Source organism: Pinus tabuliformis, chromosome 8, assembly GCF_031772625.1.
Source record: "Pinus tabuliformis cultivar Carrire ecotype Pingquan chromosome 8, CPIR1, whole genome shotgun sequence".
Classification (NCBI taxonomy): Eukaryota; Viridiplantae; Streptophyta; class Pinopsida; order Pinales; family Pinaceae; genus Pinus; species Pinus tabuliformis.
The window spans coordinates 1,254,992,638-1,255,010,738 of NC_142294.1; positions in this window are offsets into that span (position 1 = coordinate 1,254,992,638).

Genomic DNA, 18,101 nt, shown 5'->3' on the forward strand with positions numbered 1-18,101 from the left:
ATACATATTACAAGACTGTGTTATGGACAGTGGTAATGTTTTGTTCGCTGGTCTCTCAACGCTCCTATACACTTTCAAAATGTAGCTTTGATTAAGTTTTATATGTTGAAGCAGAAAACAATTTTAACCTTTTTACAGTGAGGAAAAATAGCAAGGTTGAAACTGATGAAGAGAGAAGAAAGCGGCAAATCTTTTTGAAAGTTTTTGGCAATCAAATATTCGGTTGATAAAGATTTCGGGTCAAAGGCAAACTGTTCTAAATAACTCAGCAGTTTCATACCGCGCTACGAAACTGCTGAAGATGTTGATTTTAACGCCAATGAAGCAGTTTGAATTATGAGCAGGAATTTTGAAAGGGAAACGCCTAAAGGCATGCAAGACATCATCTGGAGCTGTCAACAGCCAATCAAGTCAAGACAGGTGGATGCTTAAAAGGGTGGAATATTCCAACCCAATTTTAAATTTTTGTTGTAAAGCCCATTTATCACCGTTCAAGATGTATCAAACCATTTGCCAGCAAGGAACTTTTGCCTGCACACATGTTCATGGACGGAGCTTACAACGCAGCAAGAACGTGGCAGTTTTCCATATTTTGGGTTATTAAAGGCTAGAAGACATACTTCTGTACATTCGAGCAATTTGAGGAAAACTGGAACCGAGAAGCAAGGGAAATCTCCTAATACTTCTGAGCAGTTAAAAGATTCAGCGTTCAAGGTCAATATGGAGTATTAAACATCCAGCTCAGCCAAATCGAAAAGAAGACCAGGTGTCAAAGAACAAGGAGAAGCCATATGCATGGAAAAAGGAGTTAGAGTTATAGTTAATTGAGAACTCTTTAAAAACTCCAGTCAGCACTTTATTGTATTTATTAATTGGTTAAATAGCTGATAGGTGTCATTAGAGGTAGTTATCGAATTCCCCTCATGTTGGAGGAGGAAGCTCGAATTAGTTAGAATAAGGTTTCTATATATAGCTGAAAGAGCAATGTAATGAGGGTTGGAAAATCTTATAACAAAGTACTGTTTTGGCTTATGTAAAGACAGAGTTCAGTAATATAAGTTGGCTGCTTTTCTTCTCAGGATTCATGAAGGATTTCCATGTTCAGAATGTGTGATTTTATTTCTTCCTTAATGTCTTTTACAGTAGCATAGATGTGTAATCACTCAGAATTCACTAATTGTGCTCTGATTTCCTGTATGCATTTATGAACTGTGGTTTTATATGAGTTGTGTTCTGAACATGTAAATGCTAAATGCCCTGACTTCTATGTAAAGGCAGTATCATTATTTACTGAAGTATGGTTGACTCCATAGGCCCAATGGAAATTAGTTTAATGTTTGTCCAGCCTTCATATTTGTCAATGTTATTCCACAAGAGTTAGCCATCTTATTATTAGTCAAAATCAATAACCCTTTGAGAGAGCCCTCTCAGGCTAAGGAGGCTAAGCCTTAGTCTAAAGATTGGTTTGAAATAGTTACTTGAAGTCTTCCTGGTTTGCAGCCTTCCAGGGCTTGATTTTGAGATAACAGGTGGGAGGGGCGCGACAGGGTGGAGGCCCAGGGTTGGCAGGGTGCGGGGTGCGGGGAGAGGATTGGTGGGCTGGGGGGTGGGGGCGCTGTGTGAGGGTGGGGGCCCGGGTAGGTCGGGAGGGGGTGTGGGGTCGGAACGGGCAGCGAGGCTCCCCGGGTGGTGCCGTGAGGAGCTACCGCAGCCCCATCCTACACCACCATGGTGGCCCGCCTTTCCGCTCGCGAAGGTTGTGTGATTCTCGGAATCACCCAATACTCCATGGATGGATAGGGTGGTGTCGATGGGCTTCTACCATTTCTTAGTGTTAATATTTTTAATTTCAATTTTCTGATTATACAAATTAAAAATTTATGATATATTCTCATTGTGGATTTAAGTTAATATGTTTTCGTTATTTACTAATTTATGTGTTTCTATTTTTCAGGAAAATGGCATGAAAGAAGATTTCTGTGAATCTTACTGGACAAAAGAATCTTAAAGGTGCATCTTCAAAAAACATTGGTGAACGAACTCCACCTGAGCTCATGGCTAAAAATATTTCAAGTGCCTCAAATTATAAGAAGATGATTTCATATTGGAAGAATTCAAAAGAGGTGAAATTTCCATCAAGAATTTGGTATGTGAAGGAAAGAGAAAGCCAAAATGTGAATATATATCTATATATTGATATACTTAATGATAATGGAATTTATGAGGTGATGGGAAGAGTCATAGATATGTGTTCATTACTAGACACTGAAGTTGTTTACATACTTACAGAAGCTCCCAAGTCACATGAAAGGATTGAATATCGACTATCATATTCATTGTATGACACGAGAGATGTATCTATTTAGTTGTGTAAACAAATCATAAATGAGATGAAATAAAACATTGTAAGTATTGTTATTTATATTTTTATTTTTCGTTTTGGAAAGTATCTCACTATATTTTTTTAACTTTGTTTTTATTGACATATGATATTTTTTTTGGCAGAATTTTGTTGAAATTTGTTCAATTAGGTTGCGAGGAATTCATTTCATAAAGCATGATATCATGAAAGCTGTCAGCAGTTTTTACTCAGTGTCAGAAGAAGATATGGAAAACAAGCAAAATGTAGTGATTTATGATGCTACAAAACTACATCCAATGGATAAGAAAAAAAGGCCTCTAGTGGATAAATCTAGCAAGGGTAGACAAGTTACTTTTGAGGACGATGAAGTTGAAACTGACAGTGAAGCATATGTTACCGTTACCGAAGATGACATTAGAACTTAGAAGAGCAATAAAAGACCAAAAGTAACAGTGCCCAAGAATAAATCTGTTGAGAATGTTATGACGACGAAAAGTAAAGTTGAAGATTTTGAGGTAGTCATTACCAGCAGTGAAGAACCTAGTGAGACTTCAAAAGAAAGCAGAGAAATCGTTAAAGTGAAATTGTAGAACTTTGGCTCGAAAGAGGCCACATGGGATGATGAACGAGTTATGAGGAAAGCATTTCCGAGTCTATTTGTAGAAGAAAAACATCGAGACAATGTTTGATTTTAGGGAGGGGAGATGTGATGTCCCGAGGAAAACTGTAATTATTTTATTTACCGTAGTAAAAACAATGACTAGATTGTTGAAAAATGTGCAACAAGAAATGCTAAATTTAGAAAGTGCTAAAAATAGATCTGCTAAAAATAGTATGTCTAAAAACAACAGTTTGGCCATTGAGAATTTTGGCCACCTCGGGTGAGAGGTGAAACTGCTAAAAATAGAATCTTCTAAAAATAGCATTTTTGGTTCCTTTCCTATTTTTAGTAGTGCTTGGTCAAACTATAGGAAGTAAAAACGAATTTGGTCTTAACCGTAGTTTAAAATATTAATTAATTAATTTCCATGAGTTAATTAGTTACGGAAAATTAAACTTGAAGTCTTTGTGAGATCATGCAATTATTTTCTCTCTTGATTTAGGAATTTATCCCTTGATTAAAGGAGATAAGGTTCAATTCTATATTGAGAGGATCAGTTGACTTAGTTTAACTTAGTCAAGTCCAGTTAGATTAATTTATCAAGTTGTTAAATTAATGAGATATATTTTCTTGATGCTTGCATGCATGTGACAACTATTATTTTCAGATAACCGAATATTTTCTCATGGATAACTGATGCATGGTAATTCAAACAGAGACCCAGTTGAGATCAGATGAGGGACAATGTACTATCAGATGCTTGGATATTTGTAGTAAGTATTCCTTGCATGAGGAAGGAATCTATTTTCTTCTATGACTACGTAGTTGGACTTGAGGTGACAGTAGATATGATTAGGCTAACTTACAACCTATATATTGAGGTCTAGGTAGTCCATGATTTACATCATCAGAGTACACAGAGAGCAGGATAGTTTTTGCATTGATTCTTTTTTATATGTTGTTGAGGATTTCCACTTGATTGATAACACAGAGATGGGGTTTTAGGCTGGTGCTTTTCCTAGGTTATATCCTCTATGTTATGGTTGATTACTTCTCATTCTTAGTTATATATGTTCATGCTTGATGTTGCTCATGTTCAATTAAGCTTATGCTAATTTTATGATAGATGTAGATCTAGTATTATGCTTTAGTACATTGCATATATTAGTTGGATCTGCAGGTGAAATTTCTACATGATATGAGTGAGCTAGCTGATTTGTAGAGAAAATTCTACATAGATTTTATTATTATAAACATTTGAATAATGTATTAAAATTTTGTTAATTATGAATGGAAACAAATGTTGAGCGATAACAAATCTTGTAATTCTTTTCATATACAAAAGTTAGGGAAAGGTAGTTACCTTGATCAAGGTGGATATTGGTGGCCACCTACCAATTCCACTTGGACCCCCACCATTGTTTCTTTTAGTTTTTTAGTTTCCTTATGTGTAACACAATTTACTACTTTTGGTAGTTTTTCGGCTCCTGCACTTTGGCAGCCGCTTTGAGGACCGGGAAAACGGGGAGAAACATGGGTCCATGGACCGATGTTTCTCATCTAAAAGTTGTATTCCTCAGATAGATCTTTCTAACGAGGTACTTTGCATGTGAAATGGAGATTTTATGCCAAGGTTATGACCCCAGGAAGTTGATGTACTAATTTACCCAAAACAGGTCCCATAGTTTGGCGCTTCATCTCCTATGGTTATGGTTTTCGATGTTTATGGCTTTCCATTGTTCATCAACAATAAATAGGCCTTTGAGCCTCATTGTAAGAAAGTTCAAAGCCATGTAGCTACCACATCCCTCCTCAGAGATAAGCTACCATCCCCGAGCTAGTTTATTTCCATATCTGTTTGTAAGCATATTTCAGTATTTTACATTGATGAAATGAAGTATTATTTGTATTATATCTCAATATTTATGGTTATCTCTATAATTTCTAGTGTTCCTGATTAAATCTGGATCAGTGGTATCAAAGCAGTCTACTCTTTCTCTGTTTTTCTTTGGATGTCCCCAATGATGTCGGGATATAAGGAGTTAGGGTTTGAACTGGATGAAACTTTGCAAGACCAACCTCGCAAATCCCAACAGCCTCCAATGGAAAATGAAAGGAAAGATGACGGGTTAGGAGATCCTATCAAAATCTTGCTTCAAGAGGCCCTCGAGCAGCAAATGTACGTGATGATTGACAACTTTGCCCAGATCCTTCAACAGCTACCCAAGGGCAACACATCTACTTCCAACAACTACTCTGGAAGCACCACACCCTTTAAGGTACATGTTAACTTTGACATTCCCATATTTGAGGTTCAGATAGATGTAGATGTTGTAGATATATTATTTAATCTGCTAGAAGGGTATTTTTTTGTTCATGATTTTTTCGGCCGGGGAAAAGATTACTTTCGCTCTTCTCAAAGTCACGCACCACATCAAGGACTGGTGGGAAACCTACTGCGAGCATAAGGATGAAAGTATGACCTCACTATTTTGAACTACAACCATTTGGAATTCATTCTGGAATGCCATCAAGGAGTAGTACCACCTTATTACAAGCTATGAGGATAAATATGTAAAGTATACCACACTGCAATAGGGAAGGGACCAAGATGTGCTGAATTTGACCAATATTTTCCATACCCTTCACATAAAGTTGGGTATCAAGGATTTTAAGTTGCATTCGGTACTCAAATACCACGACATCCTACACAGGTACATCCAGGACGAGATGGATTTCATAGACATCCCCTCGCTCAGCACAGCATACCGATACGCTGTCAAGATCAAGCATAAGTTTTAACTAAAGAAGCGAGAATTATTATCTGTAAATCTGAAGCAAGGGAAAGGCACCCCAAAACTGCTAAAAAAAGGACAAATCCAAGGTGGGGTGGCCCAGGACAACTTGCCAAAGCTACAAGTAAAGAACAACACCAAGAAGACAAAGAATGACACGAGAAAGTGGTGTGTAGTTGCATAAAAGCTCCACTCACAATACAAGTGAGTGTTGGGCCAAGCAGTCACTGGAGGTTGATCTAAAATCTTTGGAATCAGATGCATGTTCAGACTTTGAGTCAAAACCCAATAAGGGGAGTGACAAAGGGAAGTAGATTATTGATGCGAAGCCAAACACCACCATTGCCACCGTGAAGATGCAGAAGGAGGAACATGAAGATCCATAGAAGGAGGATCACCTCTTCCAATCCCAGATGTGGGTAAAGGGCTCTCCACTACAGTTCATTGTTGACAGCAGGATCCAAAAGAACCTCATTTCGGTAGAGGTCATGAAGCGGCTGGGCTTACTAACCATAGCACATCCACAACTGTACAACGTCGAGTGGCATCACAAAGGACGAGATCTTCGCATGAGCCAGGAATGTCACCTTCCATACAACATCAAGCCCTTCATGGATGAGGTAATGTGTGGCATCGCTACCCTTGATGTTTGTGATGTATTATTAGACCAACCATACTTGTGGAAGAGACATGTTGTATATGAGTCAAGGCCTCGTGTTGTTGTTATTAATTTGAGAAATAAGTTGTACAGGATACCAAAGGTAGCATCGCCTACTTCCATCTCTTTGGTTACCGCAAAACAATGCAGTAAACTCATTTCCAATACTGGGAAATTTGTTTTCATGATGATATGTCGTCAAGGAAAGAAGAAGACGGTGGCCACCACCTCCAGACAGGGCCCCTTCACATGACAACTACAGTTGAACAAGGTCATGGACGCTATGAGGACATCTCCGCCTCCCCTGCAGGGGTCCCTCTGCACTCTCACGTCAAGCACTCTATCGATCTGACCGCAGGTGTGTCACTGCACAATGGACCAATCTATCGGCACTATGTTCTGGAGAACGATGAAATCAAGAGGAATATTCAGGAGCTATTGTAGAATGTTCACATCCGACCTAGTTCAATGCCCTGTGGGAGCCCAATCTTGTTGGTACAAAGGAAGAATGGGACTTGGAGACTCTGTATTGACTATCAAGCATTGAACAAGATCACTGTCCAGAATAGGTACTCGATCCCACATATTGATGACCTTTTGGACCAATTGAAGGGGGGAAAATATTCCAGCAAGGTCGATTTGAAGTTATGATATCACCAAGTACCAATCAAACCTTCTGATGTGTGGAAGGCTACCTTCAAAGCTAAGGAGGGCCTTTTCGAATGGTTGGTTATGCATTTCCGGTTGACGAATGCTCTTGTAACCTTCATGAGGCAAATGGATGACATCTTGCGGCCATTCACCAACTCATTTGTAGTGGTATACTTGGATGACATCTTGATCTTCAACCAAAGTTGGGAAGAGCACCTCCACCACATCTAACAGGTTCTCCAAACACTGCGGCAACAAAAGTTATGTGCAAATTTGGAGAAATGCACTTTTGGCATGAACCATGTTTAGTATTTCAGATACATTATTGATGAAAATGGGGTGCATGTGGATCCAACCAAGATCCGTGTCATTTGGGATTGGCCATCTCCAACCACTCTGATAGAGCTCCGCATTCCTTTGGGTCTTTCCAACTTCTACCACAGTTTCGTGTTGGGATTTTCTCTTATCACTTGGCCCTTGAGTCAAGTCACCAAGGGAGGAGAAAAAGAAAAATTCTTTTGGTATGAATCTCAACAGAAGGCATTCACAGAGTTGAAACATCGCCTCTGCTCGGCACCAATGCTCGAATTACTAGAGTTGCAAGAAATATTTGAGATATAGACAGATGCCTTTGACTTTGTTATTGGGGTAGTCCTTACTCAACATGGGCATCCAGTGGCATATCATAGTGAAAAAATTCTAGAGACAATCCGAAAGTATCCAACTTATGACAAAGAGATGTATTCCATTGTGCAGGCTTACCAATAATGGAAGCATTACATTTTGGGGAAGGACACGGTCATCCACGTAAACCATCGGTCCCTATAGTTCATACAGACACAAGGGAAGTTGCAGATCGATTTCCATCAGAAGTGGTCCACACACCTGCAACAGTTCCATTTGAATATCAAGGATAAGAAGGGCAGCACCAATAATGTTGCAGATTTCCTCATTTGACCACCAATCATGGTGTTAACCACCATGTTCAACACTTGTGGGCACGAGACTTCTCATTGGCCACTTTTATACAAAAACGACCCAAAATTCAGCCACACGTACCAGACACTCTTGGAGGGTTAGCATGTTACAGATTTTCACCTCCAGGATGCCCCGTTATGCCACCTGGGTCACCTTGTGTTCCTTGAAGCAAGTGTGCCAAGATGATTTTGGGATCACACTACAGTCGAGCTGCTAGGAATTTCTAGGTCGAGAAAATGGTGGTAGTACTGCAGAAGTATCTCTATTGTCTAAATCTTCGATAGGATGTGGAGAAGTACATTAGATCGTGCACTACCTGCGCCATTGATAAATCAACCATCAAGAAGCAAGGCCTCTATACTCCGTTGCCTACCAATAGTCGACCTTGGGAATCCATCTCCATGTATTACATGTTGAGATTTCCTTCTACTAAGAATGGAAACAATTATCTTTTTATGGTTGTGAACAGGTTCTCAAAGATGGCCATTATGGCGGCATGCAAGAAGAATATCACAACAGAAGCCACTCATAAACTCTTCTTTGAAAGAGTATGGGCACACTTTGGGATACCACAGTCTATCATCTTAGATCGGGACAACATGTTCCTCAGTACATTTTGGTCTAGTCTCTCATCGATGCTTGACACCAAACTGACTAAGTGCACAACCTTCCATCTCCAAACTGATGGCTAGACAAAGGTTGTCAAGAGGATGATCATACACATTCTGCGCATGTACAACTCAAAGCATCCATGTTAATGGGATGAGACCCTCACCTATGTCTAACACAACTATAACCAGGCTCTCTATAGCTCGAATGGCAATAACCATTTTCAAGTGGGTTTGGGATTCCGGCCACTATGTGCCATTGATGTGGTCATGCCATTTGCAGCTACTCAGGTAGATTCAGCTCATGTCTAGTCCAGAACAGATAAGGGAAACAACTTCATTGAACACATCCAACATATCTGCCAATAGGACCATGATATTTTGGAGAAATTAAATTCCATGTACAAGCAATGACATGATCAACATCGGGTGCCACACAAGTTTTAGGTGGGCGACAAAGTCTAGTTTCATTTGCGAAAGGAATGCCTTACCGAAGCCTATCAGAAAATCAAACCACTTCGATACGGTCCTTACACCATTACCAAGGCTATGGGAGACAAATGCGTTTGACCTCATCACTCCCCCATTCCTTGGCCTACAACCACTGTTCAATGTGGACCCCCTTCAGCCATACTTTGTACCATTACTAGACACCTTCGACATTGCAGAACAACTCACACCGACAGAGTTAAACCCAAATTGCATGGAACAAGTTACAACTGATCAGATCATGGACACCCAGATCAAGCACACTTCCCAACAGAGGATCCAACTATATCAACTTGTCAAAGTAGGCCAACTCCTTCACTAGGGCAAGTGGCTCACGAGGGACCATGTTTAGCAAAAGTTTCCTCATCTAATGGAGGAACTCAACGCAATGGGGACCATTGCTACCTAAGGGGGGAGGAATGATCTAGTTGGATATTGGTGGCCACTTTCCAATTCCACTTGGACCCCCACCATTGTTTCATTTAGTTTTTCAGTTTCCTTATTTGTAGCAAAATTTACTATTTTTGGCAGTTTTTTGGGTCTTGAACTTCTGGAGCTGTTTTGAGGCCATAAATTAAGTTTTTTGGGAAAACTGGGAGAAACACCGGACCATGGATAGATGTTGCTCATCTCAAAGTTGTAGTCCTTAGATAAATCTTTCTAACAAAGTATTGTGTGCATCTAACGAAGATTGTATGCCAAAGTTATGACCCCGGGAAGTTGATGTACCAATTTACCCAAAACGGGGCCCATAGTTTGGCGGTTCATCTCCTTGGGTTAGGGTTTTGGATGTTTACGGCTTTCCATTGTTTCTCAACAATAAATAGGCCTTTGAGCCTCATTGTAACATAGTTCAGAGGCATGTAGCTACCACATATCTCCTCAGAGATAAGCTACCATCGCTCGAGCTCGTTTATTTCCATTTATGTTTGTAAGCATATTTCAATATTTTACATTAATGAAATGAAGTATTATTTCTGTTGTATCTCTATATTTATAGTTATCTCTAGAATATTTTATGTTCCTATCTAAAGTTGGATCATTCTAACCCTAACCACTTCCCTGTTTATGAATTCCCTACAAAGGATCAAGAGGGTAAGCATAGTACCTGAGAGAACTGGGAGGGAGAAAGGGAAGTGGACCATGCTAAAAGGTCAGACGGATTGAGGGCTAAGTCTGGTGAGGACCAGATAGTTGTAGATGATGTGGAAAATTAAGTTTGCAAGAAAGCATCTGTGCTAAGAGCAGAATCTCGGGGGGAGGCTTGGACCTGGAGGCAAGTCTCATGGTTGGGAGGATAAATCAAGTAAGCATAGTTGTGACTGCAACAAGCTGATTGTCTTAAAGACTAGATATAGGTAAGTAATTTAAATACCCATGTTATTTACAGTAAGAAGTATAAGACTGTAAGCAAAGGAATTGAAAGGAATAGTCTTTACCAAATAGAAGAAAAGGAATTTTGATTCAGATTCTACATATAGGAAATAACTGAATTCTAGCTAAACACTCGCTAGAAAACAGAGCAATACAGTAAAAAGAAATCATGTAGCTTAAACAATTCGTTCTGGAATAGGAAAAACAATATATTTTCAGAGCATTCATTAGTGGTTGGTGCCATAGAATCTAACCCTATAATAGCATGAAGAAAATACTTTAAAACACCAGAACTTAAATGGCTTACTTGACAAGATTATCAGAATTAAAAGAACAGATCTTCATGACCGCTGATTGAGGGTTTGAAACCCCCAGGATGGTACCCAGACCTATCATAAATTAACGCAATAATATGCATACATAGCATTCGCTTCGAACACAGATAGTGACTGTCGGTTCGGCAAGACTAAGAATAGAGACATTTCCAAACCGACTGTGCTTGCAATAAAATTAATAAATATAACTGATAAATTTCTAGAATCTCTTTAAGAGTATACAAAACAATGACAAAAATCTCTAAATATGTAACAGTTTAATCCTCGGGTCAGAGGAGCCAAGCTTTACCACTTTAAACAAGTTCTGGTAGTGCCAAGAGAATACCATGCCTCCACGGGCCAGCCAAAATCCATTCGAAAGAGTCCAACGCCATAACAATACAAATAGAACTAGCAAGCTAATACTTAGAACTCCACAAAAAATATCTAAGTAATACCCATATGGAACATTAGAACCAGAATCAAGAGGGTTTTAGAACCCATTTCGCAACCCCAAGAAGGTTTGCAAAAGAAAACGATATCCACTATGAGAAACAGATAGAAAAACCCTTGATTGTCATATATACAAGCATAAATGATAAATTCCACGAGGGCTGGCCTTTCCTTCCAAAGCTAACAATTTAACAGTACAAGTTGCATTTTAACTCTGAGCCCATGAGGCTAGACTCGAACCTCGGCAGAGGAAGCTCAGCCAGAACCTAATCTAAACAAAAAAAAGAAAACCCTCGATTAAATTCCATTACTCTCTGATGCTCAAGATTGCAGTGGAAAAGAGGATTTCTCATTTACATACCTGGAGAACATTTGGGTCTAGAATGCATGCCTTGGTAGAGTTTTGGATAGGGTGCCATGAGCGAGTCATAAAATAGTGTAGAGTCATAAAATAAGAAAATGTTACTTTGTATCTCAAAATAAAAATCACACATAGAAACAAAAAATAACTATAGGGCGAAGCCAAACTTCTACCTATTAGGTCGTGCAATGGGTGAAGGTTGTAGGAGAGGTGAAGACCTCCTCTTGCTGTAGAAGCTCAGGATTGAACCATCTGCATCATAACAACGAAATTTTGCTCATTACTAGAGAACCAAACTGCAAACCCAATTGATAGCAACAATGAAACCTTACCGAGAAGCAGGCGAGGTTACGAGATCACTCAGACGTTGTTGGATGTGAACAGACACTTGTGACCATCGATGAAGCATTGTAGCCAAGGAAGGGAGGACAACTGGTGAGTAAATGGAGAGGATCCCGAGGACTGCTCCTGCCAAACTCAGGAGGACAAAAGTCTTAAGTCATTCATATGTGATGACTGTAATATTCATTAAAAATCTAAAACCCATGTACAGATAGTTTAATGTTGCATTAATGTATCCACAGTGATACAATAAATGTAAAGGTAGCGAATGTATTTTATATATCAAATATGTAATGAAATTATATAAAACATGTCGTGGATATTATATTTAATTTTTATTTTTTTATTGGTATATTAGAGAGACATGACAAGTGGTATCAGAGCAAGCCGAGGTTATAAAATTGAAGCCCCAGGAGACTAATATTTAAAAATTTTGTGACTTATACAAAAAAATAATTAGGAGTAGCTGGTATGAGAAGAATGGGAAACACATTGTACAAACCCATGACATGATTAGGACCTACAGTTTTTCTAGAAACTAACCCTGAGGTATGGGTTCAACTAGATGAGGAACCATGCAACACCAATACCACCATTCTAGGAACCATGCAAGAATTGAAAAGTGAGATGGTCTAGTTAAGGTCGGACAATGAAAGTCTTATGCAGGAACAAGAGAAAATTATGAAGAGTCTGTCAGAAATAGAACACTAGCATCAGCCAATTCCCAGCCTAGAAGAAGGGCATATGACTAGAGAACAAGAGTATCAGATAGAATACCTATTACACAATAATTTGTAACCAACTCTGCATTCCCTCATCCCAGATACTGCCATTCTATGTTAATAACATCTGTGCTGTGTCATGTTGCGAATTATGTGTCATTACCTTCCTTGCAATCACAGGAAGAGTGTCTCATTTGATTATCCCTAAAGAAGATCCTTTTTACCTAAGTTTCTAGGTCATCGTGAGTCAGAACTTATCCCCCTCATGAAGATGGACAAGTTAACACTAGCCCTAGCAAAGTATTTACTCTGTCCCTATGTTGGACTTGCGACAAGCCATATTTGGCAAGTTTCTCAACAACTCGTCGAAACAATAAGAAGAAATTGCTTCGTGGGTGTTCCTAGGGTTGGTTGTTGGGTTAGTTGAGCTCGTCTTTCTCCTTTGGGATAGTTGTTCCACCATTTATGAAACCTCCCTAACAGATAATCTCTTCCTTCCTTCTCTTATGGGACCTCTCCCTCCTATAAATATCTCCTCCATGAATAACATCAGCTAGCTTGGATGCAACTGGATGATAGATAGGTGTAATTTTATAGTTTCAAGTTTCTAAGAGAGGAGTAGAGGTAGAGAGTGTTATAGGAGTGTGGAAGTAGCCTCATTTGTATTTTTATTTGGGAGATGCTTGAGTAGATTTGGCTTGAGAGCTTTCTAGTATCAGCCCTTTTGGACAAAAGAGAGAGTCATATGTTCCCTTGGGAGATGGTTCACAAGTAAATGCTTATAGAGACATAACGACAAGATCCTTCAAGGAGGATTACGACATCAAGGCTCAGTTGTAACTTTTACTTTGATTTATATTAATAAAAATCAATATCTTGTTTCGTATATCGTGAATTAAATTGTATGTCGATAGCTTGAGGTTCCTTGACTCTTCAAGTAGATCGTTTGGTCATATCCTATTTGCGTTTGTGGTGTTTCTCTACATGTTATTTTTAGGTATGAACGACTAGAAGAACAAAGAGCTGGAGAAACACAACGAGGACTTCATCGAACATGGAATTGAAGGTAGGTCTTCATAACACCAACTTTCTAATGAAATTTTCTTTGGTATTGTCGATGTAGTGACTAGACCCACTCTAGGGCTAGAGGGGTTGCCTCTATCCACAGAGGGAACATACCTATGTCAAGAAATACTTGAAATGGATTGTTATCCTTCAAGATTTTTATTTGGAGTTTACCACTGCCAAGTCTAAGAAGTCATTGGTCTTCACTGAGTTGATTTTCTCATTACCATATGCTTCCACTCCCTCTCAGATAGAGGACTTCATTCTGGATGACACACTTTTGTTGATTAGTACGCTCGATCGCTGGTATGGTGACATTATTTTTTACCTTTAGATGTATTTCTTCTGTCCTGATTTGTCTGAGGATGCTTGGCGATGCAGTTGCCACCATTCTCAACACTATCGTATTGTTGGAGACACTTTGTACCCTCTCGTTGTTGATTTAGTACTTCTTCGTTGTCTGAATTTTGAGGAAGCTGAAAAGCTATTAAATGACTGGTACTCTAGTGCCTGTGGCGGTCATATGTCTAGCTATGCTACTGCCCAAAAGATTCTTCCTGTTGGTAACCTCTAGCCCTCCACTTTCAAGGATTGTATTCTAGCTGTCCGTTCTTGTCACGTGTGTCAAATTTACTAGCGGAAGATGTGTGCGCCCCCTTCCCTTTTTCATCCTGTCATTATCGTTGGCCCTTTCGCTAAATGGGGCATTTATTTTATGACCAGTAACCCTCGCTCGGCCGACGGGCATGGGTATATCATCATTGCCATCGATTATTTTACAAAATGGGCCAAATTTATGCCTAAATTGTCTAATGATGGTAAGATAGCTATGCAATCCTATTCAATCATGTGATTACCCAGTTTGGAGTCCCTTAGGCTATAGTCACTTATCATGGTTCCCATTTTCGTGGTTATATTATGACTTAGTTGACAGCCCAGTTAGGCTTGCATCACGATAGTTTTAAGACTTATTACCCTCAGGCCAATGGCTGAGTCGAATCAGTAATTAAAGTATTGGTTACCATGGTTCAGCATACCATTGGAATGAATAAGTCCAACTGGCATTTAATATTGTTTTCTGCCGTATAGGCCTACTGTACCTCGGTTAAGGATGCGACTGGATTCACTCCATTTCAACTTGTTTATGGTTTGGAAGCTACCCTCCCGATTGAATGCTAAATACCTTCTCTCAAATTAGTTGTTGAATTGCTCCCGAATACTACTTTTATGGAATGATGAGAATCATCAATTTTCTTCTTTAGTCATTGAAGCACAAAAGAAGAGAGTCAAAACTCACTTCGATTACGCAGTCAACACGGGTTCCTTCATGGAGGGAGATTTAGTCGTGCTATATGATCAAGCTAATGACAAGCTGGGGGCAAGAAAATTCGAACCCATGTGGCATGGGCCCTATATCATCAAATGTGTGTTGCAAAAAGGGGCTGATGAGATAATTGATTACGAAGGCAACCCTTTAGATAAGCCCCAGAATGAGATTTATCAAAAGAAATACTATGCATGAGCCTTTCATGCATCGCTGTGTACATAAGTGTGTTTTTCATTTTGTACGTGTTTGGCTTGGTGTGTAAGCGTTTTCTGCTTATTGTGTCCTTTTTGCTTCTTATGCAGATGTCTGTCGCACCTTATGTCGGTTTCGCTGATGGTGCCTGTCGCAATACCCAAAATCTTTCCTCCGCGGCATGGGTTATCTACGATCCTCATGGTGAGTTGGTAGATCTTCAAGGTGTTTGTCTAGGATGTACCACAAACAATGTTTTTGAATATAGTGTCGTCATTGAATTACAGTTTGAGGTTGTTTTCCTCAATATTCGCACATTGACTGTGAGTCTAGACTCCCAACTTGTTATTCTGCAACTCAACGGGTGCTATTCTGTTAGAAATCCTCAAATTTTAAGGTTGTATTTACATGTTCATTTACTGGAAAGGAATTTTGATTATATTACATATCGACACATTCCTAGAAGACTAAATACATTAACTAATGCATTGGCAAATCATGTATTAGATAGACATTTGTGACATTTATGAAAGTAAATCATTAAAGACATAATAAGTCATATAGCAAAAGACATATATATATATATATATATATATATATATATATATATATATATATTTATGTATACACACACACACACACACACACACACACACACAGATATATATATATATCTATATATATATATATATATATATATATATATCAATTTTGCACATCACAATGCTAAAAAAATATGTGTTCGATTACATCACAAGACAAAATGTCATTCAAAAATGGCAGAAATTAAACCTAGGAGTCTAATCTATATGGTTCTCTCTGTAGCACATGACTGCCCGGACCACACGTCTGAGAAGTCAGTGAATCCCACCTGACAACCCTGTTGTCTATCGTTGGTACTGTCAAGGGACATCCTGGAATCTCACATAGTCAGGGATTCCCTCCATCAATCCCTCTAGTTCTCGAGCGATCTCTTCCTATACGTCTCCACCAGGAGGACGAATCTCAAACTCCCGCTCAACTCTCCAAGCAATTAGAGATAAACCTGTAGGCCTTTTCGGCTCAACATCTGCCAAATTGAAACACAGTGATTAGAACATATATAAAAAATGATTAAAAATTACAAAATATTTTAAAAATAAAAATTTGTTACCTCTGTGGTCCTAGTGTTCCCCACAAGGAAGTGCTAACTCCAAATCACCCATGGAATCTAGCCTAGCGTATGCCCAGTCCTTGACAATGACTAGCTGGTAGTCCAACCATTGGAAAAACTCAGGGCTCTAGGACATATGGTGACCCCAATCTCAAGTCTCCAGGACATATCAGATAATGAACTTAGCCTCGTTCGGATCCCACTCTCCAATCAGATGTTGGAGTAAGTTTGGTTATTCCCTCAAACTAGGCACCATGAAAAATTGCAGTAGACCACAGTTCCCGAGCACGTCCAAACAGTCTTGGTCTCCCATGGCCAGTTCATCATCTCCAGTATCCTCTCGTTCTATCCACTCAATCACAATTTTTCTTCCTACACACAAACATCAAGGATTATAAATACTTTGCTTGCATTTAAAATCTAAAGAAATGGCTTCAATTTTGAGAAATGTTAAGAATTGGCACTCAATGCACCTGTTTTTCAAACAGGTGTGCTGAGTGAAAATCACCCGTTGGGAAAAATTGGGATCTTCACGACTTTTCCGTGTATAGTCACGAAGACCTTATTTTCTCCCCTTGGAAGATTTTGGGTCATCACGGTCCCAAGCTAGTGACTCGTGATGACCACCGCGCATATGTTGGCCCTAAAACCTTCCTTGGAGGTGGCTCAGACCATAAAAAAAAAAGTATTATCTATGAAAAAAATGTAGGAAAACGATTAGAGCTTACCTGGACAAGACCAATTTGCTGACGGGTTTTTGATCTTTCTCTAGTCAACCATTGAAATTTCGAATGCACGAGAGAAAAATTTTTGCGCTGAGGTAAAATGGTGAAACATAATTTGTTTTTTACCAAATGACTCTTTTATAAGCGTTTTTGGTAAAATTAGGGTTTGTAAATTAGAGTTTTTGACTATTTTGTGTATTTTTATATCAAAGATGGATCTTACACTTGTTTCTGTGCAGCAACAAGTTTCGTAAACCCTGGTGACTACCCAACAAGTTATGTTTTATAAATTTTCGGACTCGGTAAAAACATGAAAAAGTCCGTCTTGGAGTCATCTTTAAGCTCTTTTCTGACTCTCGAAACATGAATCGATCGTCGAGCTCTTGTCGCTTTGAACTCGTTAAAGGCTGCAAAGTGTCATCTGTCCAGTATACGTTTACGCTTTTTCTAGGCTGGGATAGATTATTTACGAAAAAGGTATACATTGATCTTTCATGGTCAGTAGGTTCCCTTGGATATTATTTTCTACCTTTTCGGGTTCGAGGGACAAATTTACGAAAATGGGCATTTGGAGTTTTCTTTTCCGTGTCTTTTTCAAACTCTATAAATATGAAAAAGACTCTGAGTTTTACCTATGTTAGAGTCATTAAACCCTGACGACATTGGACTTGTCACCATGACGAGATCGATCTTCTCCTTCCTAGGGCTTGCTAAAACTCACTACGTCGGATTCATCCAAAGGATGAAATTACAGTACAAGCATATGCTATCCCCTTAAGCTTGTGTTTCAAAATAATTGGGGTACTCGCCAGAAATGGTGGTGGGAAATTTGGAAGCATTATATTGATTACATTAGTTATTATGGAACCTTGTTGCTCTTGGACATCAAGACTCTTTCTAGTTCATGTTAGGTTGGGATATCCTCATTTTA